We start from the raw sequence: 16,688 nt of genomic DNA, 5'->3' as shown, positions 1-16,688 counted from the left end.
GTGTGCATGTGTGCACTTAGCTAAGCATTGCGCAAACCTGTGCAAACCCGCTTACAACTGCTTAAAAGTGCCTTAGTCACTCTATGTCAGGGCTCTTGTTCACTGTTCAGAAGTGAGTAACTTAATAATTACAGTATAACAGTTCACAAACAGTGCATGTGCCACAGGAATACATTGCAATAACTACATTTGTATGGCAGTTAATTGTCTAATTCAGAAAGAAAGTACATACTCCCATGTATCTTGTGTTAGCATTTGGAGGGGTGAGTAAATGTCTATATTGAGAAGTGTGTACTGGAAGCAGCAACATTCCGGTTTGAGTACAACATGCATACCACTGGCTACAACCCTAGCTTCAGATAAGAGACATATACCAACCTTCTGACTGACACAACGGTGTCCAGAGCAAACAAGCATGGGCCCCACCTTGGAAAGCTGAAAGGGCTACGCCTACCTAACCTAGCATTTTATAGCAGTGGGCTGCAATCGCAGTGAGTACTGCAATTACCACACAGCAGGCTGCATGTAATTACTTAATGGTGGGCACCAATTGGTGCAGAGGCTGTCACATGCACATGTGCAGATACCTAGAAAAGCAGGCTGTAGCTGCTGTTCACACATGCAATAATATAATTGCAGGAACAGAGAGATAGAGAGCGAGAGTGAGAGAGAGACAGAGACACAGACAGAGACAGAGACACAGACGAAAGAGACAGAAACAGAAACAGAGAAAACCCAAACAACCAAAAAATAAATAAATAAATAAATAAACAACAAAACAGTAACAACAGACGGAGCAGAGAAATACAAAGGTAAAGTATGTAACTCATATGTATGTGCTGGCATGTAGTAGATGCTCCTGAAGAGTACTCTACACACTGTAAATCATCCATATGTGGCAGCAGTATGTATGTATCTATCTGTATCTGCACATGTGCATAGGGCAAGGGACATACTGCAACTATTAGTGAAGGGTGGACACATATATATTGTTGAAGGCTGTTATGTGCATATATCTATGTAGGTCATAGTGTGTGGCATAGAAAACAGCAAGCAGTGCTGATATATGTCATGTGGTGGTTAAATGCTTTGGGACTGATTTGTCAGATCTGCTGTGTTACAGCCAGTGAGGCCTGCTAAAGCTACATGGGCTGAGGACACCAAAATGCATTCTGCACAACACTGTGCAATATAATCACATAACTGTACATCTCACAACTGTCGCATAAGTGATATCCCCACCATGAAAGGTGGACTGTATATATGCCTATATGTACATCTATATGTACAGCAATTGGTGTGTACATGTATGTGTATAGATATGTCTATATATATATATATATATATATATATATATATATATATATATATATATATATATATATACAAAGAGAGAGAGAGAGAGACATGGGGTCATATGTACTGCAACAGCTGTGTGGTAACCAAGGCATGGACTGTAGACAGGTGTCGATACTGCTGTGCCATCCCTCCTTTCCAAAACACTGTACCCATTAACTACCACATAGGGAGAAATCTACCTAACACTGACGGTGTGATAAGGGAACATGGAACACAGGTGGACAGTAGCCTCCCCTTTGACAAAGACAGTGCCACACTAGACTTGTAATCTGTCTATGTGGTACGTGTCATCACAACAGGTGTGTCATCTAGGGAAATATAGGTCAGTGTTCCCCTCTACTCATCACAATGCCCCGTGTGGTATATACCTCATATGACAACTACAGCAAGTGGAAAGGCCACAGACATACCTCACAAAGGGTAATACCGGCCTCAAACAGATGCCCTATGCAGACTGACTCACAAAACCACAGCTAGACTGTTTTGCATACCGCCCACACAGAGGTGACCTCTGCCCGACATACAGAGGTATGTCACACCCATAGCTGTGTGACAACCACCATGGCAACATATCACAATCCCTCTGGGCTACACGTTCTAGGGCCCTAAACCTTGTCAGCTCACTAAACAGCACATGCTGGAGGGATAGGTTCCTATCTCAGATATATGCCATACTCTGGAATAAACCAGCTAGCAATAGCAAACAAGGCTCCTCATTAGCAGTTGTCATAAATACCCCTGATGATTGTTTGGGAGATAGGTAATACATCCCGGGAATCACCTCTGTGGTTCTGGTTGACAGGGGCAAGTGAAATCAAAGTACATGTGTGGCAAAGGCCAGGGTAGCATATGGCTAGGCTGCTGTAGGCCCTAGGGCCAATAGCATATTACCTACCTATGACACTATGTACTCACACATATACTCAATGCAATACCTGCTATGTGAGGTTGAATGAGTGTAACGCTGAATGTGTGCAAGGTCTGTAAAGGTGTGATAGCTTAGTGTGAAGTTGTATCTGACATGGTAGTGTCTGTCCTAGCTGTGAGGCCAGCAAAAGATGTGTATGTTATTGCTAGGCAGACATAGTAGTATGGCATACGTTGTGACGTAGTTCCTTGTTGACGACTGGGGTGTCCCATTGTAGGCTAAAGCAATACATGTATGCTTAGTGAGTGGTACTGCTGGTGAATCCAACTCCCATATGAACTGTAGTACTACCTGAAGCTGTAGGGCTAAACAGCACAGTATGGTGTATGTTCACATTGCTTGGAAACACTGTTTTGTGTGTTTCTTGTAGTCTCACAAAGTACATACATCAGGCATAAGGGTTTGTAAGTAGTGGCACACAGTACTGTATGGTACACAGGTAAAGCTAATCTGTGTTGGCATACAGTGGTGTGTTGTATGTTTGTCTGATGTGTGTGTAATTATGCCTGTACCATGCTCGCAATCATATGTGTGTTACAGGGTATACGTGTGTATCTAGCAACATATATACTCTGTTACAGCAGTATGCCACCTATATTAACAACTGTGCACATATATTAGGCAGGGGTATGGCATCAACAACTAGGGTGGTTTACTGGTACTACTGTAACTGTACTTTACATTCATTGCAATGGATGACATCTTTGTTCCTGCATTAGCGTGATATATACCCCTGTGGTGAGGTTGTGCATTGTGTCACAAACAGTGTGCCGGGTACTGTTGTATAGTGGTTTGATATATAGAGTGTGCCAGGCACTGTTAGTCAGTTGTGGCCTGAGAACCAATATGTGGTATTAAACGTGTGTATCCTCTGACAGACAAACGGATGGTATATATGGCAGTGAAGTGATATATGTGGGTAAGGGTGTAAAGGGTGCCACAGGACTCGCTCACACATATTGTTCATTTCTCTTTCAGACTGATGGCCCACCAACATAACCCTTGTTACACAGCAGTGGAGGAAGAGGTAATCCACCACAGCCTGGTGCAGCACTACTCACTGCTGTTTTCCAGAAACATCCAGCACCAGCATGAGTGGACTGCACTGTGGCAAGATCTTGTTCGTTGGGTAAATGATACAGGCATGCATAACTGGACATATGAGCAGGTATGCCATCACTGCAGTGATTTAATTAGACATGCCTGGCGTGCATCTGATATCCATAGACAGCTTGCCACAGGTGGTGGGGTTGCCATACATCTCCCCCTCACCAGAGTGGAGGAGCTGCTCCTAAGTGTGGTGGCTCCTGGACAACAACAACAACTGCCACAGACATGTGTCATCATGGAGGCTGGCCCCACCCAGCATGTTGACATGGAGCGTGCAGCTAACATGCCCTATCTGTAGACTACAGTTACCTGTATTGTTAGATTATGTATACGTGAGATGTGTACTGTGTGTTTAGCAGCTGTGCTGCCTAGTGTTGTGCAATACTGATATTTGGAACATTATCTGTACACTTGTGACTGTTGACTGTTGTTCTACTGTAGTTTAGCAAACTCACAGTAGCAATGCCACAGTTGTGGCCACTGATGTACTCTCTCAAATCCTTGTAGGTCCCTCTGGTGTGACAGCATTGCAGACGATCCATGCTGGTGAGTGTAGTATAACTGCAATACTGGTAATGAAATGTGCATGTCATAGGTGAGGTGTAGACCATGTACACATAACACACCTATGCATAATGCATGCTGTGCATGTTTGCTGTAAGACGCTGCACAGCTGAGTAATGTCAGTAGCTGCCTCAATGACATGCAATACACAGAGCATCAGACATACTTGTGGCAACACCGTACTGCACATTGGATAGGCATAGTCACACAGATAACACATGCAGCCATGGTATGTATACCTGTGAGTGATGGTGCACAGGACATTGCAGAGCTGATAATACTTGCACAGCAATGTTGTGTCCATGTACACATTGTGTTCCAGGGTGTAGCCAATCACTGAACAACTACACACATGCATCAAAGCCATGTATACTGTTATTAACTAGGGCCATCTACACTCGCACTGCATGGTCTTGAGCAACACATATTCTGCATGCTGACAAGTGTGAGGTGACTGTTTGCCTTGTGATACTGTCACCCACCTTCACCCACTATTGAGTATGTGCTGGATTGCTGGTGTGTGTGTATCTGCTGTAGTGAGGAGTGTATTTGTGTGCATGTGTTCATGTGTTCATGTGTTCATGTGTGCATGTGTGCATGTGTTCATGTGTGCATGTGTGCATGTGTGCATGTGTTCATGTGTGCACGTGTTCATGTGTGCTAACATCATGTACAGATTGTAAAGTGTGTTTCCTGTCTTCCTCTCACAGGTGCTGAGGTTGGGTTGGCTGGATGTGAATGCAGCAGGGAACCTGAAGTCACTGCCACAAATAGTGGAGATGATGAGACATGTATTATGGCACAGGCAGGTATGACAGGGTCTGTCATTGGTCCGCCAATCAACAGTACACAGCTTTCCACCCCATCTATGCGCACACTCATACTGCCAATACATCCCTCATCACCAATGGCCTTAGCCGAGGGACAGCATACAGATGGCATTGACCAGTATAGTGTGGTATCCATTGTCCTTGCATCCCCTCACAGCAGCCATACCTGGATTACTGGAATGGTACCACATAGGCGGATGTCCAGGGGTTCTCGTGGGAGCACCGTTGGTCGTAATGTCCCTGGCAGACGTGCCCCCACAGGTCTTACGACATCAAGTAGGTTCTGGGCTGTAATGCAGGCACAGGCACGTATGGACTGGTACACCAGACAGGGACTAAGGGTGCAGAGGGCCCATTATATCGCTATCAATGACAACATCTGTGACCTTGCCGGTGCCATCCGAAATTACACCGAGGTCATTGATAGACGTTGGGGGGAGACATAATATGCCCTCCACAATGTGTTTTCCATGAGCCAGGACCATGCGGGACGGTTAAGACGTCGATGCGGATGTATGCCAGCAACATCAATGGCTGGCAGTCATCACGGACGGCCCACAGATCACAGCCGCTCCCATAGTGGCAGTACCAGCCCCAACAATGCTGGGGCTGGCCTGTCGATTGACCGTCCTAGTAGGCCACGTGCACATGGCTCTGGCCAGTCCCAGCAGGGACATGGGTCCACTCAACATACCTCTACCTCTGATGATAGTACCCTGTCAGGGTTGGTACCCGATACTGTCCGTATCACCCCTGCCAGGCACAGGTACCATGTCCGTGGCCAGAGACAATGATCTGTACAGCCTGGCAGGTACAGTCTGTGGCTGTCCCACAACCTTCCATATATGGCAGCCACATGATGGAGCTGTGTGCATGCAGACACACACACATTAACCAAACAACTAGGGCTCACACATACACACACACATTACATCAACACTGGCCCATGCTGTACTGTTGTCCATCACACACACACACACATACATGTCGATTGGATGGGTCAATGTCGGGCTCTGGCAAACCAACAGCACACTCTGTGCATATGATAACACCTGTGCCACCTCCTGTTATCTGTAGAATTGATGCAGGAACAGGCTAACATGGTGCTGATGCACAGGGTGACATTATATCAGTGTAGCAATATTAGCATGTTGTCAACAGGAAAGTGTAATGATATCCTTGTAGGTATATCTGAACAGGCATGATGCATCAAAGCTATGACTGTGAATGTAGCATTGTTTACACCAGTGTTACATCTGAGTATGTATTTTCCACCCATATGCCACGTGGCTGAAGTGTAGAGTGTTGCCAGCATGTGTCAGTGCATGGACAGTACATGTGTGATGTGTGCAGTACAGATTAACAGGTGTACATCTGTGAACATGGTGGGTGTGCACTGTCTGCATGTACGTGCATAGTGGACACATGGGACGTGTGACAAATCCTGTATTACACATTGTTAACATCTCATAGTATCTCTCGATGGCCAGTATACATTCTACTACAGATATGTTCTAACATGGGAACACGTGTGTGTATGACATGGTTTGACACTATGCTGTAGATGATACTGTTAATATCTGTCAATGTTTTGCATTCTGGTAGTATACACAACCTCAACAGCTTGACCATAACCAATCATTACATGATGTCCTGACAACTGACACACAGATGTGGGGAACTCAGTAAAAGTTGGATCCTTCCGGTACTATACTATAACAGTAACCAGTGGTATTGACCAGCACCCATTCCTGGGACCACACCTGTTTGGCATATAGCCCTCTTAGGTACATGCAAACACACTAGGGATATGTCCATTCACATCTGTAAATGCATGTATTGGCCTACAATGCATTCTCTGGATGGGAGACATATCCTACATAAGGGTATCATACAGACAGATACCTATTGTCCGACACATGCTGTATAGCTCTAAGCCAACTATAGCATAGTCATCCACATTTACTATACATACTATCCCGACAGTACCACATAGGTGGTAGCCCCCAACATGTATGCTGGGTAGCAATGTGTACATACAGCCAAGTGTTATGTCATCTGTCCCTTGGTATCCACATATCCAGAGGTATTGTGGAGTCCCTCAGTGTATCACATAAGACATTAGGGGCCTGTATGCATATCCACAAGGCTGTTGTACACCTATAATGACTGTCCATTATTGCCAGACGTTGTTGTGTAGGAACATGTCTGATATATACCCCAGGCATGTACCCTCACTCACACTACTCTATAGTAACTGTCATGGGTGTGTGTGGCACAGATGACCTTGGCCACAGATCACTACAGTGACTGGCCTTGTCGCATACATACATATGTGACCTATGATCTGAGAAGCAGCGGCACAATCTGTCAAAGGAAACAAATGCATTCATGTATTATGCAGGCTTCACACCGATGTACTAATTGAGGTCACATGTACATATATTTATTTGCCACACAGATACCTGATGTGTGCAGTGCACATACTGTTTTAATCCTGATATGTCATACCATAGTAAAAGCCACACCGCATTGACCAACAGTGTCACACACACACACACACACACACTCAGCAATCACAGGATTCAAACCCCTGCCTAATGATGTTATGATACTAGAGAGATATGCATTAACACAACGCGCTATATGCTTTACTGGGTGCTTTATTTTCTTCTGCTATATTTGTAGGATGCTGACATCAACACACTTTCCAAAGAGGACTGTACCTCTTTTAATGTGTTTTCCCAGTCTCCAAAAAGGGCACTCCTCTCAAAGGAAACACACACATACATAACCCCCCACACACACAGTCAGCAATTGCAGGTTTTGAACCCCTACCTAACTATGTTATGATACTAGAAAAATACGCATTAACACAACACGCTATATGCTTTACTGGGTGGTTTCTTTTCTCCTGCTATATTTGTAGAATGCTGACATCATCAGACTGGACATGGTAATGTGTGTACACTTTGTTTTATGCAATCCCAGGAATGAACCATGTGGGTCTGCAGGTGTTAACAGCTTGAACAGGACTCCACAATTCTTAGCTTGTGTGATCTATCTGTGGACAAATTGCCATTCCTTCATATGACAACACATATTTATGCACAGATTGTTGATTTTGTGGATACGACATGTGTCTGGGATGTTGATAAAGAGCTATTCAAAGTCTATGTGGGACATGTGTAGCTCCGTTCAGTGATGTATGTCCTGGGTGGCTGCCTTGCAAACAGTCTAGCATGTTTGGGAACCATGATCTGCCCATGAACATACCACAGTTGGTATGGTTGTGTGTTTGTCAGCTTTCAATAGCTCTGTTTATGACTTCAATCATGATGGACTCCATGGCCTTGCAGATCAGACTTCATAGGCTTAGTGGACTATACTTCCCATGGTGTGTTGTGTACCAGCACTTGTGGGGAGTGCCATATGTTGCTGTAACACATTCAACGGTTTCAGATCCTGTGGAGAGGGTGAGGCTCAACAGACTGTTCAGGTGCAGGGTCTGTTTGTTCTGTAGTTCACTCATGACACATATAGGGAAACAATGTAATCCAGTTGCTGCCATGCTTTTGGCGTTGGGGGGAGCTGTTTAACCATTCTACATGTGATATCTCCTGGTATGATGATAGGGCCTTTCATCAGTGGGAGGTGGGTATGTATATATGGGCCTGTCTGACAGGATGTCAGCATTGTCAGTCAGGTACAGTTGGCCCTGACTCAGGACATATATGAGTGTACATTGCTATTTATGACATAGCTGAAGATGGTGTCATGTTTCAGTCTGGACTCCTTCACAGCTACTCTTTACAAAACACAGAAAAACCTGAGTACTAAACCCCTGTTATACTCTTTTACACACATAACACTCTACTGATCCTTTGTGATCAGTCAAAAGAGTATATCATCATAATATCCTGGCATGTCCAGGGGTCAGTTTCGTGTGTACTCTTCAGTCCAGCTGGTGAATATTGGAATTTTGACACAATGTCACACCTGCCTTATGTACACCGACAACCCTCTCCTCCTCCCAACAAACTCAGATATATGTGAGAGATGCAACTATATAGACATACAGGAGGCTGAGCTCTCTCGACCCATGACTGGCACAGTCTATCAGTTGGTGAAGGTAACCACATACACCACAAATCCAATCTCACATAGACCTATAGTGACAGCAATCAAACTACATTATCACACATAAACATACTCGGAGGCTCTAAATAAACTCTGCCTAAGCAGCAGAGACCTCCAAAGCAGACACATAAACAACTGCTACCCCACTACAATACCCACATATCACATAGTTCACAAAGTCAGTGTTCCATACAGTCACTGCCCTTAGGGCTAAACAACACACCTAATACACTTGTAATAGGTGACACTTATTGTCAGATACACTGACATCCCACTCACCAGGCCGAACAAGGGGATGGTCACTTTGAGCTGTCTGTCGGGTGCCAGGATCCGCCACATAACACATGCACTCAGGTCACTCCAAAGCAAGTACAGAAATGGCTCCATCATTGTCCATGCTGGTGCGAATAACCTCAGACATTCCTCCCTGGACCACATGACATGATACATAGAGGAACTCTCTAATCATGTAGCCCAGGCCAGTATGACCCTGACCTTGTGTAGCATCTTACACTCACCAAGAATGATGTCACAGTATACAGACAAAATTATCACTTTTAACAGTTGGCTAACATATTGGTGTCATTCAAAGGGGATCCAGTGTCTGTCAGCCTGGGCTGACATGCTCGACATGCCATGTAGCTTCACTATGGACAGCTTGCACCTGTCACCCTTGGACTTTTGAATACTGGCTAAGGCTCTTGCCACCCCCATAGTGCCTTTTTTAAGCGAGGCTCAAAAGACAAACCCACCTCCATAGACATTACAGGGTAAAAGAAACTAAGGGTAATGCTGCTCAACACCAGATATGTTACCCTCAAAATGCGCCCACTCAGGACTCTCCTCAGTATGGAGAATATCAGTATCTGTGCAGTAACAGACACCTGGTTCAGGCTTCCAAATGCACACCAGCAGTACCAGGTTATACTTCATACCATGCTTTCTGACCACAAGACTCAGAATGGCCAACACAAATAGGGGGAGTATCCATATACATCACAGATACACACACCTCCAGGTTAGTAGCACTGCATGAAGTATCACAGACCATACCTGTGCAACTAACAGTGTGCAAAACTGCCTTTCAGTTCATAGCCTGCTACTGACCACCCTCCCAAACTCAGGAACCACACTCACCTTTCCTGGGAACACTGGAGAATATGAAGGTCTCCCCAAACACCATTATATTGGGTGACTTCAAATACCCAAACATTGACTGGGGATACTACTGAAGCACCAACAACCTCGCCCAACAGTTGCTACTATTTGTAAACTCAAATGCTATGGCACAACCGGTCACCACACCTACAAGAGGGGAAAACATATTGGATCTGATCATCACCAGCATGGGGACTCTATGTTTCACACCAGAGGTATACCCCTCATTGGTAAGGTCAGACCATACAGTTATCTCACTGGACATCCATATCCCGTCCCCACACCCATCGTAGGTAAACTTAGTGAACTTCTCAAAAGCAAACGTCACACTTCTCCAAACCAAGGTGGTATCCTTCAAAGACCCTGGGACAGTGGTAAATATGGCTCAGACTGCTGAATCCTTTATAAATGCATTCTATGGACACCTAGTGGACTGCATGGATTGTGCTATCCCAAATAACAACAAGACTCACTCCTCCAATGACAGGGGACCTGTCTGGTGGACCCTGGCCATTAATAAGCTATACAACGAAAGGAGGAGGCTACTACATGATAGAGCACAATCCCAGACAGGGAAGGCATCTGTGATCTGTACTAGCAGAAAGCTACAATCACTCATGAACTCATCTAAGGCCCACTTCTAATGGACAATTGCACCAGACACTTAGGAAAATCACAAGGCCTTCTTTAGTTATGTCAGGAACCTGGGTGGACACTCACTGATATGCTGTGAGTTACTGCATACTGACTAAACATACCCTGAACCCACAGACATTGCCAACATCCTGGCAAACAGGTTTAGTGCAGATGTCTCCCCCCCATCCCCCCTAAGGAGCAACTGGCCATCCCAACAGAGTGTAACATTCCTGACATCACAAATGAACAGGTGAGTGCTGCCCTCCCCAAAGCAGACAACACAGCATCAATGGGACCAGACTGTGTCCTGGCCTGCATCTTACACAAGCTTCATGATGAATGTAACCCACACATTAATTCACTGTCCAATATCAGAGTTACCACAGGATATGTACCCAAGGAATGGCGTACAGCGACATTGGTCCCGCTCCACAGAGGTGGTGCCACAATGGACCACGGACAATATTGCCCTATAATCCTAACTAGCCTGTTCTTCAAAGCTATGGAGCGTATTGTCATGGAACTCATACACATAGACATCGAGAACCTACAGACACTGGGTCCTACACATTTCAGCTTTGATGTGGGCAGATCTTGCCTCTTGAACCTGTTTGTATTCTTTAAACAGTTACCAGGTCCATAGACGTAGGGAAGGTTGTCCACACAGCCTACCTGGACCTTGCAAAACCCTTCAACACAATACCCCACTCGGCCATTATACATAGGCTCACCAGCATCAATATCGACACATATCTCACAAGATGGATAGCACCCACATGGTCAGTATTGCAGGTGCCATGTCTGACTATACACCAGTTTCATGTGGCATCCCACAAGGCTCAGTCCTGGGACCTCTCTTGTTCAGTATATATTTCTCTGATGTACAGGCTAACACAGGAGGAATGTGGCTGACCATGTTCGCAGATGACTGCAAACTGGGTGCCATAATCAACTCTCCAGCTGGCACATGCATACTCAAACAGGGTCTCACAGAGATGGATGACTGGTGCCAGAGCCATGGCCTACAGCTAAATGCCATTAGATGCATAGTCATCCCCCTTGGGAATAACAACATGCCCACACATTACCACATAGGTGGTAATCCATTACATACGGTAGGAGTTGTTAGGGGTATGGGGACATGACTTGTTCGTACTCTCTCCTTTGACAATCACATTGCCAAAGTGGCTAGACAGACCTTCTATATAGCCCACCTTATCCCATATGGTTTCACATCTAGATCAAGTGAGGTCATTGTGCCCCTATACTCATCACGACCATGCTTGGTTACAATGCCCCATTTGGGATGTACCTTACCTAACACCTGCAGCAACTGTAATGGCCACAAAAGTTCTTCAACAAGCAGATCTAGGGACTCACACAGATGCCCTGTGCAGTTCGGATACAGTAACTCCAGCTCTACTCAGTCGCTTACCGCCTACTCGGATGTGATGTGTGCCTGTTGTTTAAGGAAATGTCCAACCCAGAATTAATGGACATGCTCCACCTCAGGATATCTGAATCCCTTGGAGCTACACACTCCAGGGACATAAACCTCAGCACAGATGTTAATAGGACATGCTGGAGGGACAGATTCTTATCCCAGAGGCTCCACTCACTCCAGAATGTAATCCCAGTTTCGCATAGGCAGAGCCACCCACTGACCACCTACAGGAGACATCTTGACAAGTGGATGGGTGATCGTATGTTTACCCCTGGGATATCTTCTGTGTCCCTGCTAGACAGAGGCACAATAGACTAAACGTAAATGGGCTATCTTGTGTGACCTACTATTCACAGGCACAGTGTACTAATCTGACAGGGTTGCAAAAGCCAAACACACTCTGGCTAGGCTTGTACATGCCCTAGGGCAGATAGCCTAGTATCAACCTCTGAACCTATGATAATGTTCGGGATGCACAATGTTTATTGATGATATGGATTGCAGGTTTTTATTGCCTTTGCTTTCCCACTTTCTATGAACAACTTAGGCATCTGCAGAACATATTTGATTATGACAGAGTTCCACTATATTATATATGTGTCTGTTGTCATATAACTGTGTGCACAGGGCAGATTGCTGAATAGTGAGAGGTTCCTGGGTTAACACATGCAACTGCCGGATATGTGTGGCCCACTGCTGTACTCAGACATGGCCTAAGTGTGTGAGCATGCCCAGTTTGGACTTTCAGTGTTTTGTTGCCTGACATTTGTCTCATTTATTCAAGTGTGTGAGCATGCCCAGTGTGACCTTTCAGTATGTTGCTGTCTGAGGTCCACTACATTTGTTGATGTGTGTGAACATGACCAATATTAACATTTATACTGTGTGAGTTGAAAGTCAGGTTCTATTCTTACTTCAGGACTCACCTTTGTGTCATAACTCAACAGGGATTATGCTGTGCCTGCAGGGTTTCCATGAGATACTTTGCATAGACTTATCAACATTTCTTCATACAGGCTGACCACTGAAATACTGTCATGGTTTAGTGGTTCAGTACTATGACTATAATGCACAGTATCCTAGGTTTGAGGCCCATCACTGCCTTATATTTTCATACTGAGAAGAACAGACTGCTTAAGGGCCAGTAGAGCAAATATGAGCATGTTGGCTTTTGTTCAGCTATGCCCTACTTCGACCAAGCTAGTCCGACATTGCTCAGTATTAACCAGCATTGCTGGATGTTGCCCAATATTACTGAACATTGACCACAGTTGTGGTAGTTGGTGTGTGCGATTTTGTTTACATATACTACATGGTGGTAAATGCTGTTTAGCACTGCTTTATATTGCTTAACACATGGCAATCATGCCTCAGGTGGTGCTGCAGGGCTGCCTATGTCGGATGCACATACTGCACTCCCTATACATGTTTGAAAACAGGTAGTGTCAAGTTAGGCATCCCTTTTACTATATGTGCGAGAGAGAGAGGTATAATTTCTAGTGTTCCTACTGAGCCAGTGTATGTGCTATACGTTGCCTCTTTGCCAAGGCCAAAGCATACTGGGCATGCCTCCTTCTGCCCACTGAGGCAGGCTCAAGTTGTTCCTCCTCCGAGTCACGCTCTGCCTGTGATGGTCTTGGCAATGGTGGGGGGCTGTTTGGCCTGGGCATATGCTGATCCTGCTGCAGCTGTTTTCGCAGGATCATATTATGTAGCATAGCACATACCATGACAATTTGGTTACATGTAGTTGATGAGTACTGCAAGGCTCCACCAGATGTGTACAGGCCCCGGAACCATGACTTAAGCAGGCCAAACACACGCTTGATTACATTTCATGTTTGTGCGTGTGCCTCATTATGGTGTTCCTGTTCAGGTGTGTGAGCATTTCAATGGATGTCATCAGCCACGGCTCCAGTGCATAGCCAGCATCCCCCACTAGGTGACGATGTGGGATGTCCCCATTGGCAAATATCTGGTAGAGCTGTGTCAGATGCCAGATATGGAAATCATGGTAGCTTCCATGGCAGCCAGCACACACATTCAGTATTATGCCCTGGGCATCACACACAAACTGGCAGTTGATGGAGGGGAAGCCCTTGCGGTTGAAGTAGACCCTACCCCGCTCACCGGCTGGTGCTTTGATGCGTATGTGCGTGCAGTCTATTGCACCCACTACCTCAGGGTATTCTGATATTTGCTGGAAGAGACGCATATTGCTGGCCAATACCTCACGGGAATTGGGGAAATATACATGATCACCGACATGTGCTGACATTGCATCCAGGAACTGGTGCAGTACCCAGGATGCTGATGCCTGTGATATCCCCATCATATCACCAGTTGGTCTCTGGAAGGTACCTGTTGCTAATATTCTTAGACCAACACATACCTTGGTTTCCACTGGGATGGGTTCCCCTCTGTTGGTTCTGTGTGTGAGGCGTGGCCTGCACAGCTCAACAATTTGCTGCACAAGGTCTCTGTCCACTGTATAGCGCTTCACTATCTCCAGCTCATGTAGCCCCTGGTAGGTTACCTTGGGCCTGTACACTCTTCTCCGTCTCCTCACTGTGGGTTGTCCAGCAGCATTTGCATTGTCACCACCCTCAGCATGTTGCATATGTCGCTTTATAACAGCAATGGCAGCCCCTAACATTTCTTTGTCTCAGAAAAGCTTTTTCAGTTTTCACTTCTATTAGCTTACTGCAGTGTTCCAGTGTCTCTTGAGAGAAACATAATGGAATGTCGTTTGCAGAGTTTTAAGTGCTGGGCTAGTGTACTGCCTGTATAATTTCCTGATGCTGATTGTTTTCACCTGCTAGCTCTGCTAGTACTCCCTGGTAACTTCCTACTATTTGTTGTGCTTCCTTTTTCCTTTCTGTTTCCTCGGAGGGTAGCGCTGTGCACACAAGCACAAACACGTGCACAGCAGCTCACATGCATGCACACATGCTTACATGGACTAAAACTTGCTTATTCTTGTTAAAACGCACGCACACTGGTGCAAACCCACTTACAACTCTTTCATCAGCCTTATACGTGCTTACTCCAGCTTAGACGCGCACACTCACGCTTGCACGCGCGCACACAGTCTTACTTGGGTTTACAGGCGCGCACCCGCATGAATACACGCTCAGCAAGAAACTTTAATGTTATCCACGGCATACACCTTCGATTTCTTGCCTTTACCTAGCCTACCTGTTGACAGACCTCTTTCAATGATGTGTAAATGACAGCTGACACATGCCACTCTGCTTCAATGAGCTTCACTTCTTTCATACATACCCCCTCGTGATGTCACCTATCTTCTACTCTGTTACTCCCCTTATCCTACTCCTACTCCTACACACCACTGACTGTGCTCATTTGCTATGTAAACTTGCGATTCACTATCTTAACCCTCATTTGCATAGGATTGCCTACTAATGCTTGGTTATATCTCTTAGACTGAGCTTCCCCCCTTAGCAACCTCTACTCGGTGGCCATGTTGTCTTCAGCCTGCCATTCCCTTGCATTGTAAATTCATATTAGCAATTAAATCCACATTTGTGGATCTTAATTATTGATTTTCTGGTTTTTAGGGTGCAGAGCATTTGCACGGCGCTGCGCTACACATAAACCCTGGAGATCGGGATGAAAAAAAAAAGTTATTTTATTTTTATTTTGCATCACTGAACATTGCCAATGGCCGCATTTTTGGCCATTGTCATGCTTCCTCATGTAAATGCATCCTTTTTTTAGAGCTGTCACAGTTCCGTTTTGCTATTTGCAGAACCATACTCAGTTGTCAACTGAGTACATTTCTGCAAATAACACTACTCCTACTCGGACAGGTTCGGGTTTCCTGGATCACAAATTTACCTCATTTGCATAGCTGTCACCTGCAATTGAGATAATTTGCAAATCCAAGCCCTGTCCGTGTAGGACTCGTTTTGAGAGCTCTGTTGCACGCCCCTACCGGCTGTTCCTGGATTGCTCGGCGGATATGTTGGCTGCATGGAGTCTTACTCTACTCTTAGACTCTGTGCAAGCCTTCGTGAATCCGGCCCAGTGTTTATGTGTTGCTGTTTCATATTGATAAAACTTTGTGTCTGTCTTTGCCTACTTGTCCTGGGTCATGGACAAAAATATTCCATGGACCAGTCCATGAACCCATTTAAAAAGTATAATAAATAAAAGTAAATAAAGTTGTACCTTGATAAAGAGTAACTGTCAAACAGCTTTTGTAGCAAGTTACAGGAGGAATTGAAGGGATACCACATGGTAGACCTTTTCAGTATACTTGCTCTGACACCTCAATATATGAGGTAGAGCTATCATGACAAATTTCCCCTAATAAAGTTCAGAAAATTCAGGCAGTGCTATGTTATAATAGTCTGGGAACATTTTCAGTACTAAATGTGACTGTGCTCAACTGGTGTAGCACAATGCAAATACAGGGAAAAATGACGAATCAAATGAGCATAGTTAACCACCATTAGAAAAAGTTGCCAGGTAGAAATGGCAGAAGGTTCCTTCC

This window comes from Protopterus annectens, chromosome 2.part1 (genome assembly GCF_019279795.1).
Source record: "Protopterus annectens isolate FY-2018-M chromosome 2.part1, PAN1.0, whole genome shotgun sequence".
Classification (NCBI taxonomy): domain Eukaryota; kingdom Metazoa; phylum Chordata; order Ceratodontiformes; family Protopteridae; genus Protopterus; species Protopterus annectens.
This window is presented reverse-complemented; position numbering follows the sequence as displayed.